The sequence below is a fragment of the Triturus cristatus genome, chromosome 3_2, assembly GCF_964204655.1.
Source record: "Triturus cristatus chromosome 3_2, aTriCri1.1, whole genome shotgun sequence".
In the NCBI taxonomy this organism is placed as follows: Eukaryota; Metazoa; Chordata; class Amphibia; order Caudata; family Salamandridae; genus Triturus; species Triturus cristatus.
This window is the reverse complement of record NC_140584.1, coordinates 222,022,598-222,039,409: the sequence shown is the minus strand read 5'-3', so window position 1 is coordinate 222,039,409 and position 16,812 is coordinate 222,022,598.

Here is a 16,812-nt window from a genome sequence, read left to right as displayed (position 1 = left end):
GGGCGATGCTTCAGGAGGAAGGTTAATTACATCTTTCCATCTTGTGCTGGCCACTTCTCTGTGTATACGTTCACCTGACTCCCTAGAAGATCCCCCAGCTTCTGTTTGGTTTAGTTTGGCTACTCGAATGGGACTCTTTGACGAAATGGATAGTTGGCTTGGAGCAGGTAAAGGGATAAGAGTGGTAGGAAGAGAAGAGTTAGGTATAGCTGGTAGTGATCTAGGTGGGATAGATTCAGTTCTAGCAGAGAGGTTTGTCGTGGCTATAAGTTTTGAAGGAAAAGGGAGTTGGGAGTCACCCGTGTTTAACTAATTCACTAGTCTGGAAGAGTTAATGGTACTGAACACAATCTACATATTTAAGTACAGCACATCAGTGTCAAAGCATGACTCATTTAATCAACGCATAAGCAAAGACTGGATTCTAATGCTACTAAAACTTCACAACATGACAGGTTTAAAAAAAGTTATCTGTAAGCAAATACATGATATCACCAAATGCTTCTCTCACACTGATCCCAAATACACACTAACTCACACTGTGATTCTAGACATGCACCACTATCCCTAGGAGTTTACCAAAACTAATTCACTACAGTGCAACTGGTAAGGGAACTGCACACAATCTACATATTTCAGGACTGCACTTTTCTGTCAAAGCCTGACTCATTTAATCAAATCATAAGCCATAACTGTCTTCTAATGCTACTAAAACTTCACAACATGACAAGTTAAAACAGTTATCTGTCAGCAAATACACGATGTTACCAAATGCTTCTCTCACAGCGGTTCCCAAATGCACACCGACTCACTGTGTGATTCTAGACAAACAACACTATCCCTTGCACTATACCAAAACATATTTCTTCATCTAGAAGTAGTACTACATTTTAGTATAGAAACATAACATAACTCATTTCACAAATTCATAAACAATGACTGGTTTCTAATTCTACCAAAATATAAAAACAGCACAGTGTTCTGTCTACAAACACATGAAAAACACAAATGCTTATCACAGAAAGGTTTCTACAAGCACACACATTGTCGAGAAATAGTCTACATACATCCCCTCACAATTAAATAACTCATCTTTCAAGTTCTTTTGTAGATTAAGAAGTATATCAATCACTCACCATATTTTCTTTTACAGAATCTCTGCACTGTGCACCTCTCAGCAAAAGCAAAGAATGAAAAAGTTTCCCTTTCATTTTCCACACATATACATGTAAACATCACATCACAATCCTTCGCACATAAACTCAAAAGCAAACACACATTTCTATTGGTTAAACATTTCAACCATTTCCAACTGAAATAAATGTCAACCCTTCCCGCCAATCTTCCTTCTGCCTGTTACCATAGAAACAGGTCATGGAACACTGCACTGAGCTCACAGGTCACAAGTTCAGCACACAATGTTCCTACACAAGACAGGAAGTGTGCTTGACTTTTCAACATATCAGCTTATCATATATAATGTTCCTTACAATCTGTTTTTGTTAACCAGTAACAATGATACCTTTAAAAAACAGAAATATACACCCTACCTTTCAGTGTAGAAAGTTGTCATACAACCAATGATTTCTTGTCGTTTTTCAAAAAACGTTGCCGTGGACCCGCGCATCCACCGCGAGAGAATCCGTGCATCCAACGCGATAGGATGCGCACACCGTGCGGGCATTTCCCCGTGTTTTTTTTTTTTTAAAAGGGGGCCCCAGGGGGTCCTTCTGGGATCCCCTAAGCACCTCTAGAGGGTCAGAGTATTTCCACTCTGCCCCCTTTATATGTTTTTCACACTTATTCCCTTGCATCTTCAGCCTCGCTTCTACCGAGGCAGAAAATGGCCGCCAACAGTTCCTGGTTTCGAATGTAGAGAGACACTTGACAGCCAATTAGCATTCAGCGCGCGATCGGGAGGGTGCACGCTCGGTTCGGGGAGGGTGCGCTTACGGTGTAGGTACGGTCCGCGGATCCTCCGCGGCCATAGATATCACTAACTTTTTTACCATAATTTACTCAGGAACTACTGAACAGATTCACACCATATATGCAAAAGGCACGAGTCCGAACTGAGGACTACCTCTTTGCCAAATTTGGTGTCATTCCGCTCAGCGGTTCGGGCTGTAGCTGCGACAACAGATCCTATGGGAAATTGCATGGGGAAAATGCGTTTTGGGACCCCCCTTTTTTCTCGGCCCCCGCTTGACAGATCACCGTAAAACTTTCAGGGAAGGAGCGGAGCGGAGCTGGCCAAAAGTTTGGAAAATTTTGCGAGGATTCGTCAACCGGCGCCAACGTTATTCCAAATAGAATGTTGCGGATTTCCTATGGAAAATAGGTCCTAACTATAACTATCTACTGGCGACTGCCAGTGTATAATATATATATATATATATATATATATATATATATATATATATATATATATATATATATATATATATATATATATATATATATATATATATATATATATATATATATATATATATATATATATATATATATATTCAGCTCCACTAGCTCCGGTAACGAAATCGTTGGGCTGTCACGGGCGGTCCGAGTTAGAACACCGGAATTCCTTACATACACTCCACAGTTCCCCTTTAGCGAGCAGGAAACACTCGAACACCCAGGTTACTTGCAGGTAGTTTATTCGGCAAGTAGAAAAACAACGCGTTTCGCCATTACGGCTTGATCACGCTCGTGTCATACACCAATCACCATGTTTAAATTTACCTCTTACTGACAAAAAAATATAAGAGGGACTGTTGCTGCAAATACACAACATCTCAACGCCAATTGTGCGGCCATTTTGAAATGTACAATATACTCTTTAAGTAACATAATGTTCACATATATTCGTCGTATATACATACATTATATATAGTAGCTAATCATGGACAGATTAGATTTCTTCAACGATGCATTATTCAATATTTCATTCGTTCAATTCATTAAACCCATGCCCGCATTGCAGAATATGTTTAAATTACTCCGTAATACCTTAGTAGCTTTCTAAAGCCCTATGTATTCCTCCGGGATAGTAATATAATAAATTACATATCCCCGCCAATGTTGCTATCTATCCAATCTTTGGCACGTTAGTTGATACAATAGTTTGGCATCCTCATAATTATACTGACATTGCTCTTAATATCTAATTGTATTCATGCTACCATTTCAGCGAAATTTATTTATATATATCGCGTGGTCAAATGTCTTGTTGGTTTGATTACCTATGCCATTCTCCACATACCATAAAGCCCAAGTGGGCTTACATTTAATACACTATATTCAATGTTAATATCCAAATATTCAATATCCAAATCATCGTAACGGGTGTCCACAGTTCAAGATGATGTCCATAGATCAATTATTTCTTCATTAAGCTACTAATATTCCAACATTTTGCAACAGGAAATGCCCCCATCTGAAATAAAATACACATAAAATCAAAAAACAGATTCCTACGCAGACCAATATATTTCAACGGTTAATTATGCAGATGAATCGCCAATTCTTCACTTAAGTTTAAACCCCTAGGTGCCAGACTCTCCAGATCAACAATGTATCGGGATTCCAATTTTCTAAGTGACAACTCCTGGTTGCCACCTCTTACACCCAAGTGTACAGTGTCAATTACCACCATGCGGATTAATGTATTGTCCTACATGTGTTTCTCATAAAAATGTTGAGCTATGGGGTATTGTTTATTGTTGTTATGTATGGCACGCAAATGCTCCAGTACTCTTTTCTTTGCTTGATGTTTGGTACTGGCAATATACCATTTGTTACAAGGACATATCAAGACATATATGCAGTAAGTAGTGTTGCAAGTTAACTTTTTCTTGATCACAAATTCCCTCCCGGAGTTAGGTACTAACAGTTTTTTACAGTCAATGCTATTCCTGCATGCTTTACAATTCCGGCAACATCTAAAACCCGATGTATCTATGGGTCTAACTGTATCTTGTTTGGTGACATGATTGTGGCTCAGTGCATCTTTTAGAGATCGCCCTTTTCTAAAGGTGATCTGTGGGTTACAACTCAAATCCTTTTTCAAATGTTCATCCGTCAATAATACGTGCCAATGTTTGTTAAATATTTTACGGACCTCACTTGCCTGTCCTGAGAATGTGGTAATAAACCTAATACATTTGTTACCTTCGTCCTTCTTACTAGGATGTAGTAATTCATTTCTAGATTTCAACTCTACTCTGGAGATTGCTTCATGGATGATTTGATTACTATATCCTCTCTCTTTGAATCTTTGGCACATGATCGTTTCCTCGCACTTATATGCACTTATAGTGCTGCAATTCCTTTTTGCGCGCTGTAATTCCCCATAAGGGATACTGTGCACCAAGTTCCGAGGATGGCTACTGCTAGCACTTATGATACTGTTACCTGCCGTTTTCTTTCCGAACAGTTTAGTTGTTAATTGGTTGTCTTTCACTTCTAAACATACATCCAAAAATTCCATACTATTTTTGTTGACATGCTCAGTGAACTGCAGGTTGAGACTCTTCTTATTCAGTTTGTCAATAAAGGCTCTGACCGTTTTTCATCTCCGCACCATATGAAGAAGATATCATCAATGTACCGCAGCCACAGGGTCACATTGGTAAGTTCCCCCATCTCCATGACAACCTGCTCCTCCCACCACCCCATGAATAAATTTGCATAACTGGGGGCGAAGCAGGTTCCCATTGCCGTACCCTGTGACTGCTTATACACGGCATCATCAAAAATAAAGAAGTTGTTTTTTAAACAAATCTCTATCATAGCCAGAATCATTTGTGAGTGATGGAATAATTAAATCGACCTCATTTTAAAAAAATGTTGAATAGCTTGAAGTCCGAGATCATGTTTGATACTCGTATACAAACTACAAACATCAAGGGAAACCAAGATATAGTCACTTTCCCAATGAATTCCATCGATTATGGTTAAAAAATGAGTAGTATCGCTGAGGTAAGATGGAAGAGCTACTACATAAGGTCTTAAATAGTAGTCAATAAATCGTGATGTATTTTCCAATAATGCTCCATATAGAGGAGACTATGGGTCGTCCTGGAGGGTTATAGGTATCTTTGTGCAATTTAGGAAGTAAGTAAAGAATGGGTATTTTAGGATGTGCACAATACAGATAGTTAAATTCCTTCCATTCCAACAGCCCTCTTTCTCTCAACTCAACCAGTGTTTCTCTATACATAGTATTAGCTTTCAGTATCTCGGCCATATCAGACTTCTGGTAGCAATTCCTGTCATTAAGTTGTCTCAGACCTTCTGCCAGATATTTTAGCTTATCTAAGACGACAACGTTACCACCTTTGTCTGATTGTCGTATTACAATGCTTTTATCTGCTTCCAAATTATCAATAGCATTAATTTGCTTAGCTGTTAAATTATTTTTGTTCCACGGTATCTTCCTATACCTCATTTTGTGTAAGTCATGCAAGACTCCTTTTTCAAAAACTTCAATGGCCTCACACTGTATGTTAGGCAGAAACACTGATTTGGGCTTAAAGTGATTCCCTGGATTGGCTCCTAAGTCTTCCCCCCATGCCCCCCAATCAGGTGTTAAGTTATTTATTCCAGATTCATCATCAGTCATAGTAGTCAGGGCATGTAACATTTCAATATCCATCATGTTCAAATTACTTTCTCTGTCTCTGTTACTCACAGTTTCTAGTCTTTGTGGCTTAGTGTTGAACCATTTTTTCAATTTCAATTTTCTGGAAAACAGGAACAGATCAATTCTTGTTTGTGAATAATTCATATTTGAAGAGGGGCAGAAGGACAGGCCAAGTGCAAGGATCTCAATTTCATCCTTTGAAAGAGACCGCTGGGAGAGATTTACGACAGTCATATTTTCTCTTTCCTGCCCCTTGTTTCCATTCCCACTGGAGCTTTGTCTGCGTTTATTCCTCCTCTTCTTGGCTTGTTGATTCCTCCTGTTCTTCCTCTGTTTCCTCGTCCCCGTCCTCTCTGGGGCCCCCCATCCTGTTGGAACTCTGTCCTGTTTTGGCTTATCAGCTGGAATTGAAATACAAAATTGTTTGCTCTTTTCTGTGAATCATGTACTATTTCCTGATTTACTGCTGACGTGGAGGCATCTGATATGTTGCCATCTGATATATCACTCTCACTGATATCTCTGATTGCATCCGTTCTTTTAGGTAATGCAGCCATCATTCCCACCTTTTTGTCGAACAGATGGTCATACTTCTTTTGAAATGTTAGTGTCCATCCAGATTGATAATCTTTGTAATCATGTAATTTTTGCAGTGATTTCCTCCTCCAATTTGTCCATTTTTATCAGTAAGTTCTTTATATGTTCATCCAACGCCTCTTTGGGCATCAATTGACGGATTTCAGATGTCAGTTTATCAATTTCTTGGAGTAATCTGGCACGGTCTTTGAGAGCATATTTGACTAGGATTCGCATCATGGTCATAGAACATGCTGATGAATTGTTAGACCATTCTTCTAACATATCAGTATCAGGGTCTTCATATGTTGTGATGGTAAAAATACGAAGGCCTCTGGGAACACGTTTCACATCGATGTAACGTTGTAAAGACTCCGCCTCCCGCCATTTTGATAATTCTTATACAGCCTCTCCAGAGTATTCAATACATTTTGTAAGTTGATTTCATCTGTAATACTGGATGTAGAGTTCGATACAGTGTTGCTGAATGCTGTCTGGGCAAAAAATAACTTGTCTGCTGTCTGTTTTCTACGAGCTTCTAATTCACTTGCCATCATAAAAATCTCGATCTTTTCTGCAAGCAGCCTGTGCGTGTATTAAGACACAGTTGTCTCCAGTTAATCCACGCTCCCTTGCCTCTTGACACATGCGCTACCATGCACGGCCCGTCGGCAATCCCTCGGGTCACTGTAAACTTGGGTGTAAGAGGTGGCAACCAGGAGTTGTCACTTAGAAAATTGGAATCCTGATACATTGTTGATCTGGAGAGTCTGGCACCTAGGGGTTTAAACTTAAGTGAAGAATTGGCAATTCATCTGCATAATTAACTGTTGAAATATATTGGTCTGCGTAGGAATCTGTTTTTTGATTTTATGTGTATTTTATTTCAGATGGGGGCATTTCCTGTTGCAAAATGTTGGAATATTAGTAGCTTAATAAAGAAATAATTGATCTATGGACATCATCTTGAACTGTGGACACCCGTTACGATGATTTGGATATTGAATATTTGGATATTGACATTGAATATAGTGTATTAAATGTAAGCCCACTTGGGTTTTATGGTATGTGGAGAATGGCATAGGTAATCAAACCAACAAGACATTTGACCACGCGATATATATATATAAATTTCGCTGAAATGGTAGCATGAATACAATTAGATATTAAGAGCAATGTCAGTATAATTATGAGGATGCCAAACTATTGTATCAACTAACGTGCCAAAGACAGGATAGGTAGCAACATTGGCGGGAATAAGTAATTTATTATATTACGATCCCGGAGGAATACATAGGGCTTTAGAAAGCTACTAAGGTATTACGGAGTCATTTACACATATTCTGCAATGCGGGCATGGTTTTGTTCACCTTTAATGAATTGAATGAATGAAATATTGAATAATGCATCGTTGAAGAAATCTAATCTGTCCATGATTAGCTACTATATATAATTTATGTATATACGACGAATATATGTGAACATTATGTTACTTAAAGACTATATTGTACATTTCAAAATGGCCGCACAATTGCCGTTGAGATGTTGTGTATTTGCAGCAGCAGTCCCTCTTTTATTTTTTGTCACTAAGAGGTAAATTTAAACATGGTGATTGGTGTATGACACGAGCGTGATCAAGCCGTAATGGCGAAACGCGTCGTTTTTCTACTTGCCGAATAAACTACCTGCAAGTAACCTGGGTGTTCGAGTGTTTCCTGCTCGCTAAAGGGGAACTGTGGAGTGTATATATTATCTACTGGCGGTCACCAGTAGATAGTTATAGTTAGGACCGAGTTCCCATAGGAAATCTGAAAATTCTATTTTGAATAACTTTGGCGCTGGTTGACTTATCTTCGTGAAATTTTCAAAACTAATGGGGCGCTCCGCTCAGCTCCTACTCTGAAAGTCTCGGGGTGATTCGTCAAGCGGGGGCTGAGAAGAAAGGGGGTCCCAAAACGCGTTTTCCCCATGCATTTTCCCATGGGACCTTTAGTCGAAGGCACAGCCCGAACGGCTGTACAGAATTACTTGAAATTTGGCAAAGAGGTAGTCCTCAGGTCAGGCATGTGCCTTTTGAATATATGGTTTAAATCCGTTCAGTAGTTCCTGAGAAAATCAAAGGTAAAATCACATATATATCTGGGCGGAGCCTAACCACACATCTCATTGTGAGATCTGATTGGCTGTCAGCACTTCATCCAAGAAGTGTTGGCAGCCATCTTGGGACCAATATACATGATAGCACCTCATTAAAAAGCATTGCAGTTAATAGAAGGTTTTAAGACTTAAGTTACATTATAAATCATTTGTTGATGGTACCATGCTCATTTTAGGAATTGTGGTATGTTCTAAGGTGATTTTACCATGTGAAAAAGCCTTCTGCTGGGATATCATGAATCGTGTTTGAGAGAAAACTATTTTCACATGCTTTTCCCACAGAGGTTTGGAAGGTGATCTATAAGCTAAACTGAGAGCATATTTTCTGTAAATTCACATTATCTTTCTCAGTCATGTGAGAATGAAGTCTGATATTCTCCGTAAAACATGTACATCCAACAAGGGCAGAGACTGTCAGTTGATTCCTTTGTGTTCTACTGCAGCTTCCCAGAGTGTTCTAAAGAACAACTAGAGCGCTAACAGTCCTACTTATGACAAACATATTGCTCACCTGAAGCCATCTTGATTGGAATAAAGTGGTAACTCTTAAAACATTTAATTTAAAAAGGAACAAAATGAGAGGGTTCATTTTGCCATAGAATGTATGATTAGTGCTGCAGAAAGAAAAATGAGGGCACATTTTGAGTGACTTCTCAAATCCTCTTCTATTTCATTAAAGAATTCTGACATGCAGACTGAAACATGCACTTTCAATACCAGCAGCAGACTTCCCTGGTGAGCAGTAACTTTACTACACTGATCTAATGAGCAACTAGAGTGCTAACATTCTGAATTTATGGCAAATGTGTGACACATCTGAATGCCTTCTTCATTGAATCAAAGTAAAAAACTGACAGTATGCCTACTGAGGAGACTGTAGTAAATGGGGAAATTAGGAAACTTCATAACAAGTCTCCCAAGATGGCCACCTGAGACAAAAGAGCCCAAATGTAGCACAAAAATCACCGAGATGTAGCCCAAGTATGGCCCAATGACAGAAATCCCAGAGTGTTTTAAAGAACAACTAGAGCGCTAACAGTCTTACTTATGACAAAAGTATGGCACACCTGAAGCCATCTTGATTGGAATAAAGTGGTAACACTTAAAACATTTAATTTGCAAAGGAACAAAATGAGGGGGGTCATTTTGCCATAGAAATTATGATTAGTGCTACAGAAAGAAAAATTAGGGCACATTTTGACTTCTCAAATCCTCTTCTATTTCATTAAAAAGTTCTGACATGCAGACTGAAACATGCACTTTGAATACCAGCAGCAGACTTCCCTGGTGAGCAGTAGCTTTACTACAGTGATCTAATGAGGAACTAGAGTGCTACCATTCAGAATTTATGGCAAATGTGTCACATCTGAATGCCTTCTTGATGGAACCAAAGTAAAGAAGCATTGAAAATGCAATAGGTCTTGCCCTCGTTTAAGTTAAAGCAACTCTGTGTGTAATTAGGTGGCTTTTTAGCTTTGCTTTTATTAGTGTTTTTCAAAATTTCATGTACATAACATGCATATATGTATATGTATGCATGCATTTATATTTGTATTTATATAGATATGCAGATTATATATATGTTTATATATGTATGTATATATATATATACACATACATATATATAAATGCATATGCATATCTGTGCATATGTGTGCGTGTAGAGAGAGGTAGAGAGAGGTAGAGAGGTAGAGGTGTAGAGGTAGATATGTAGAGGTAGAGAGGTAGAGGGTAGGAGAGAGAGAGGTAGAGAAAGGTAGAGAGGTAGAGAGTAGAGGATGAGTAATAGAGAGTAGAGAGAGAGTAGTAGAGAGTAGTAGAGAGAGTAGCAGAGAGTGAGTAGGAGAGAGTAGTAGAGTAAGTAGTAGAGAGTGAGTAGTAGAGAGTAGTAGAGAGTGAGTAGTAGAGGGAGTAGTAGAGAGTAGTAGAGAGTGAGTAGTAGAGAGTGAGTATTAGAGAGTGAGTAGTAGAGAGTAGTAGAGAGTGAGTAGTGGAAACTGAGTAGCAGAGAGAGAGTAGTAGAGAATGAGTAGTACAGAATGAGTAGTAGAGTGAGTAGTAGAGAGTAGTAGAGAGAGTAGTAGAGAGTGAGTAGTAGAGAGTAGTAGAGAGTGAGTAGTATAGAGTAGTAGAGAGTAGTAGAGAGAGTAGTAGAGAGTGAGTAGTAGAGAGTGAGTAGTAGAGAGTAGTAGAGTGAGTAGTAGAGAGTAGTACAGAGCGAGTAGTAGAGAGTGATTAGTAGAGAGTAGTGGAGTAGTAGAGAGTGAGTAGTAGAGAGTAGTAGAGAGTGAATAGTAGAGTGAGTAGTAGGGAGTAGTAGAGAGTGAGTAGTAGAGTGAGTAGTAGAGAGCAAGTAGTAGAGAGTGTGTAGTAGAGAGAGAGTAGTAGGGAGTAGTAGAGAGTGAGTAGTAGAGAGTGAGTAGTAGAGAGAGTAGTAGAGAGTAGTAGAGTAGTAGAGAGTGAGTAGTAGAGAGTGAGTAGTAGAGAGTAGTAGAGAGTGAGTAGCAGAGAGAGTAGTAGAGAGTGAGTAGTAGAGAGAGAGAGTAGTAGAGAGTGAGTGGTAGAGAGTAGTACAGTGAGTAGTAGAGAGTAGTAGAGAGTGAGTAGTAGAGAGAGTAGTAGAGTGAGTAGTTGAGAGTGAATAGTAGAGAGTGAGTAGTAGAGAGTAGTAGAGAGTAGTAGAGTAGTAGAGAGTGAGTAGTAGAGAGTGAGTAGTAGAGAGTAGTAGAGTGAGTAGTAGAGAGGGAGTAGTAGAGAGAGAGTAGTAGAGAGAGAGTAGTAGAGAGTAGTAGAGAGTGAGTAGTAGAGTAGTAGAGAGTGAGTGGTAGAGAGTAGTAGAGAGTAGTAGAGAGTGAGTAGTAGAGAGTGAGTAGTAGAGAGTAGTAGTAGAGAGTAGTAGAGTAGTAGAGAGTAGTAGAAAGTGAGTAGTAGAGAATGAGTAGTAGAAAGTAGTAGCGAGTGAGCAGTAGAGAGTGAGTAGTTTAATTTAAAAGGAACACAATGAGGAGGTTCATTTTGCCATAGAAATTATGATTAGTGAGGAAAAAAGAAAAATTAGGGGCACATTTTGAGTGACTTCTCAAATCCTCTTCTATTTCATTAAAAAATTCTGACATGCAGACTGAAACATGCACTTTCAATACCAGCAGCAGACTTCCCTGGTGAGCAGTAGCTTTACTACAGTGATCTAATGAGCAACTAGAGTGCTACCGTTCAGAATTTATGGAAAATGTGTGACACATCTGAATGCCTTCTTGATGGAATCAAAGTAAACAAGCATTGAAAATGCAATAGGTCTCGCCCTCGTTTAAGTTAAAGCAATTCTGTTTGTAATTAGGTGGCTTTTTAGCTTAGCTTGTATTAGAGTTTTTCAAACGTTCATGTACATACCATGCATATGTATGCATATATGTATATGTATATGTTTGCATGAATTTATATTTATATTCACTGAAAAAAAACATAGGTTTCAGAGACGTTATAGTTAGAAATTAGCATTTAAAAAACCTTAGAAATTCACAGAAAAAACCATAGGTTTCAGGGGTGTTAAAGTTAGCTGCCCATTTCACTCGTACAAAACCATAGAAATTCCTCCGTTATAGTTAGTTCTGCTAACTATAACTCACGCGCCCGCAATGCACTGCTGATGATGTCACATATTGCATCATTCATGACATGGTCAGTGACATCACTGATGACATCTCAAAGGACATCACTGATGACATCACTGATGACATCATCCACGGAATGTGGTTCAGTTTGAAATTTAAATATGTATTATATATATACTAATCTGTATTGAAGATTGAGTGGATATATAACTGTCTGGATGGAGGATTTAGTAGCTGTCTGACTGTCTTTTTAAGTGAGTAATTAAAAGTGTCTTACTTAATACATGGATTAGTAACTAAACTATGTGAATGTGTGCAGCACTGTCTCTGTTGTTGTATAACATACTGCCTCAGTTGGTCACTAACTACATGAGTGTGTATATTAGTTATTGATTAGTTGGGTGAGTATTTGTATGGGACACTGAGTTTGTGTGTGGTTGGATGGGGTGTGTGTAACTCTATGCATTGATGTGTGAATGGTTGATTGACTAGGTGTATGGGTTTAAGAGTGCATGTGGAAACAGTTGTTTGGGTGACTGAGTGTATTTATTTGTGTGTTGGTGAGCAAATATATGTTTTAGTTGTACATCTTCAACAAAGTAAAAATATAAAAGAGTCAGTGATTGTGAGAGTAAATATATGAATGAGTGTATAATTGTAATGGTGCTTTTTTAACATATTAACGATGAGTTACTATGTGTTTGAATAAATGAGGTGTCGTTGGATAATTGTGTAAGTGAGTAAATTTAAGTGCGATACATTTTTTTCATGAGTGAGTAGGATGACTGCATTACCGACTAAGATGACTGCTTATGTGTCAATGTCTATATATATGTATAAGTGCATTTGATAGTGTTTTATTAATTAATGACTGCATGTATAGATGATTCTGTTGTTGAATAGGTAGTTGTGTGTGTAGACTTAGGAATCAGTGAGTGGGTATGTAGTAACTGGTATTGGTGTGTCAATGGTTTCAAATATGGTACTCTGTATTTTACAGTGAGTGATGAAAGGTTATACTAGTGTATGATGTGGTGTATCTGATTGTCAAGTGGATGATGTCATCAGTGATGTCATTTGAGATGTCATCAGTGATGTTACTGACCATGTCTTGAATGATGCAATATGTGACATCATCAGCAGTGCATTGCGGGCGCGTGAGTTAAAGTTAGCAGAACTAACTATAACAGAGGAATTTCTATGGTTTTGTACGAGTGAAATGGGCAGCTAACTATAACACCCCTGAAACCTATGTTTTTTTCTGTGAATATATATATATATATATATATATATATATATATATATATATATATATATATATATATATTCACTTAAAAAACCATAGGTTTCACACATGTTATAGTTAGCTGGACATTTCACTCATAAAAAACCAATGAAATTCCCCCGTTATAGTTACTGCAGGCAACTATAACTCACGCGACCGCAATCCTCTGCTGATGCTAATACTGTATTTAGACACTTATTTACCCATGTCTTCTTCCATTAATCTTTAGCTATACATATATTACAAATATTTATTTTTCAGAAAGACACATATGTCATCAGTGATGTAATATCTGACGTCATCAGCAGAGGATTGCGGTCGCGTGAGTTATAGTTGCCTGCAGTAACTATAACGGGGGAATTTCATTGGTTTTTTATGAGTGAAATGTCCAGCTAACTATAACATGTGTGAAACCTATGGTTTTTTAAGTGAATTTGCAAGGTTTTTTAAATGCTAATTCCTAACTATAACGTGTGTGAAACCTATGGTTTTTTCAGTGAATTTGTACGGTTTTTTAAATGCTAATTTATTTATGTATTATTTTTTTTATATATTTATTTTACAATAAACTACGTATTAAAAATTATTATTTTTTTTTTTTTTGGTTTTCACCCTGCGAATTATTTTTTTTTTTTTGTAAAAAAAATTTTTTTTTTTGTGATTTTCAGGGTGCGCGCACTGTGCGCGCACCCCCGCGATTTAAAAAAAAAAAAAATTTTTTTTTTTGCCTTCGGGGTCCTTCAGGGACCCCCTGACAAAGGCTAGGGGGTCAGGAACTCTCTACCCTGCCCCCTTTTCACGTTCGCCACCTTCCTTTTTCACTCTCGCACTGAAAACAAACAAAATGGCGGCCGACACTTCCTGATTTCGACCGATTCGAACGTTGACTAACATGTAACCACCAATCAGAATTACGCTCGCGCACGTTAGGGTGCTCGCACGGTGCTCGCACGGTGCGCGCACCCTGCGCGCATATAGATATATATATGCTTTTAAATGCTATTTTCTCCGGAAATACTGAACAGATTTACACCAGACCTGCAAAAGGCACTTCCTTGACCTTATGGCTACCTCTCTGCCAAATTTCAAGTAATTCTGTTCAGCCGTTCGGGCTGTAGCTGTGTCTAAAGGTCCTATGGAAAAATGCATGGGAAAAACGCGTTTTGGGACCCCCCTTTTATCTCAGCCCCCGCTTGACGAATCCCCCCGAGACTTTCAGGGTAGGAGCGGAGCGGAGCGCCCCACCTATTTTGAAAAATTCGCGAGGATTCGTCGACCGGCGCCAAAGTTATTCAAAATAGAATGTTGCGGATTTCCTATGGAAACGTGGTCCTAACTATAACTACCTACTGGCGATCGCCAGTAGGTAATATATATATATATATATATATATATATATATATATATATATATATTATAGAAACAATGACTCCTCGATTTGGATCAGCACTCCAAGCCAGATTAGTGAAGTCAAACCAGCATTCCGAGACTTGGATATTTTTCTCCGCCCTACGCGTTTCAGAGTGTCAAACTCCTTGTTCACAGGCACAAGTATCGGCGCAGTTACGTTGAAAGAGGCACTCGTACAGCATGTAATTATTGCATCCTTTAATTGTCAACAGGTGAAACAGTTAGTACTGCATGCTGGGAATTGTAGTCCATAGTACATATTTGGTTATCCTAAGTAAGTTTTTCAGTGCTCTTTTAATTATTCCCTTGGTAGGTACTGTGCTCCTACCACATTTATATACTTTCTCGGCCCTCCAGTGGGTCTCCGAGGCAAAGGATGCTTCAAATTCATACCATCTGGTTTCCCACTCGGAGATTTATGAAAAAGTTTCCTGTCTCCGTGGCCCCCTTTCCTTCAGTTTATGGGGTGGTGCAGCTCCACGGCTGGATGGCCGTTAATTACATATATATGATGTCATCCTTGAGGACATTGAACATGTCATGACTGATGTAATATGTGAGATCATAAGCAGTGCATAGCGGGGTCACAGGTTATAGTTGGATCAGTAAACTTTAACTGGGGAATTTCAATGGTTATTTTGGTTTAAAATAATACTTTTTTATATTATCGCAAGGCCACAATATAATGTCACTAAGATCATGTTACCTTACCTAACTATAAATCACTTGAAACTTATTTTCATGGCATTTCTGTGCTTTCGTATCATATTCATCCAATTTCGTCACTGAGCATGCCATTTTTCTTGCGCAGTAGAGGGTTGGACGCAGGGCCTGTCCTGAAATCAGGCACTGCTCACAACAGCTGCAGGCGGACAATTCCCCACAGGCATCCAGCCCTCTGAAACCCCCCAACCCACATTTTAAATTTTTTGCCTCTTTTTAACTTCATTCTGGGGGCGGTATGCCTTGCTGGAACCTGTGGGATTACCTCCGGACCCACATCAAGAAAAAATATATATATTTGTTTTGACCCTCTTCAAGGGCCAGGGGGTCAAGGTACTCTTACACTGTCCCCTTGTACCTTATTTGTTTTTTAGATTTAGGACACAGGGACCGAGTCCCTGAGTCCTTAGAATGGTGGAGATAACATTTCTGTTGATGTTGCAGCCAGCCAATCAGATTGCTCGGTCCCACTGGACATTACCAGCCCTGCAGGACCGAAGCGGCTGACAAGAGAAATCAGATCGCTGTACCTTTTTAATTTGATGTACTGTGGGACTCAAGCAGGACTCCCGCGGGCAACCAGCTGTCAATATATCACTAACTTTTTAACCTTAATTTCTAAAAAAAACCTGAATGAATGTTAAACAAATCACATTAAGGATGCTTTCTGAATACAGATGCACCCTTCTGCCATATTTGGTGTAATTCTGTTAAGCTGTTTTTTTTTTCTAAAACATTTTCTTAAACTCCTATGGAAAATTGCATGGGGTAAATTTATTTTGGGAACCATTTTTCCTCAGCCCAAAACCTTTCAGGGAGGAGCCACGATGGATGAACTTTCTTTTTGAACATTTACATGAAGATTTGTCAAACAGTGCCAAAGTTCTTAGCAAAACAAAAAAAAAACGAATTCCATGGAAAATCTTACCTCACTTTTACTACACAATGGCAACTACTACTTTGTAATATTTAAATATATGGTCCAATGAACGGCAACAGCTGAAACACGTTGACCGTAGATTCCTTCTGGTCATATTTGGTAATCAAAATATGCACCTTTTAGAAAGTTGAAACGTGACCAATTGAGTATAGGAGAATTTTGCTAAATATTTAGGAATAAACTAATGAATATGTGTTAGAATACTGAAATACTTATTGTGGAGAAATCCTAATACATATGTTCCACAATGATCTGAGGGCTTCTTTGTGGCAGTATCATGTAAGCATTTTATGGATTGATAAGTAATTTAGATAGAATTTGAAGAAGAGAAAGGAAATGCTTATTCTGGGCAATCTTGATTTACATTCTGAGGGAATCATGATGCAATATCTAATTGAAGTCAGCTGCACATATTAATGAAAGTCTTATGAAAATATTGAGTAAAGTTTAATGAATATTATGGGCA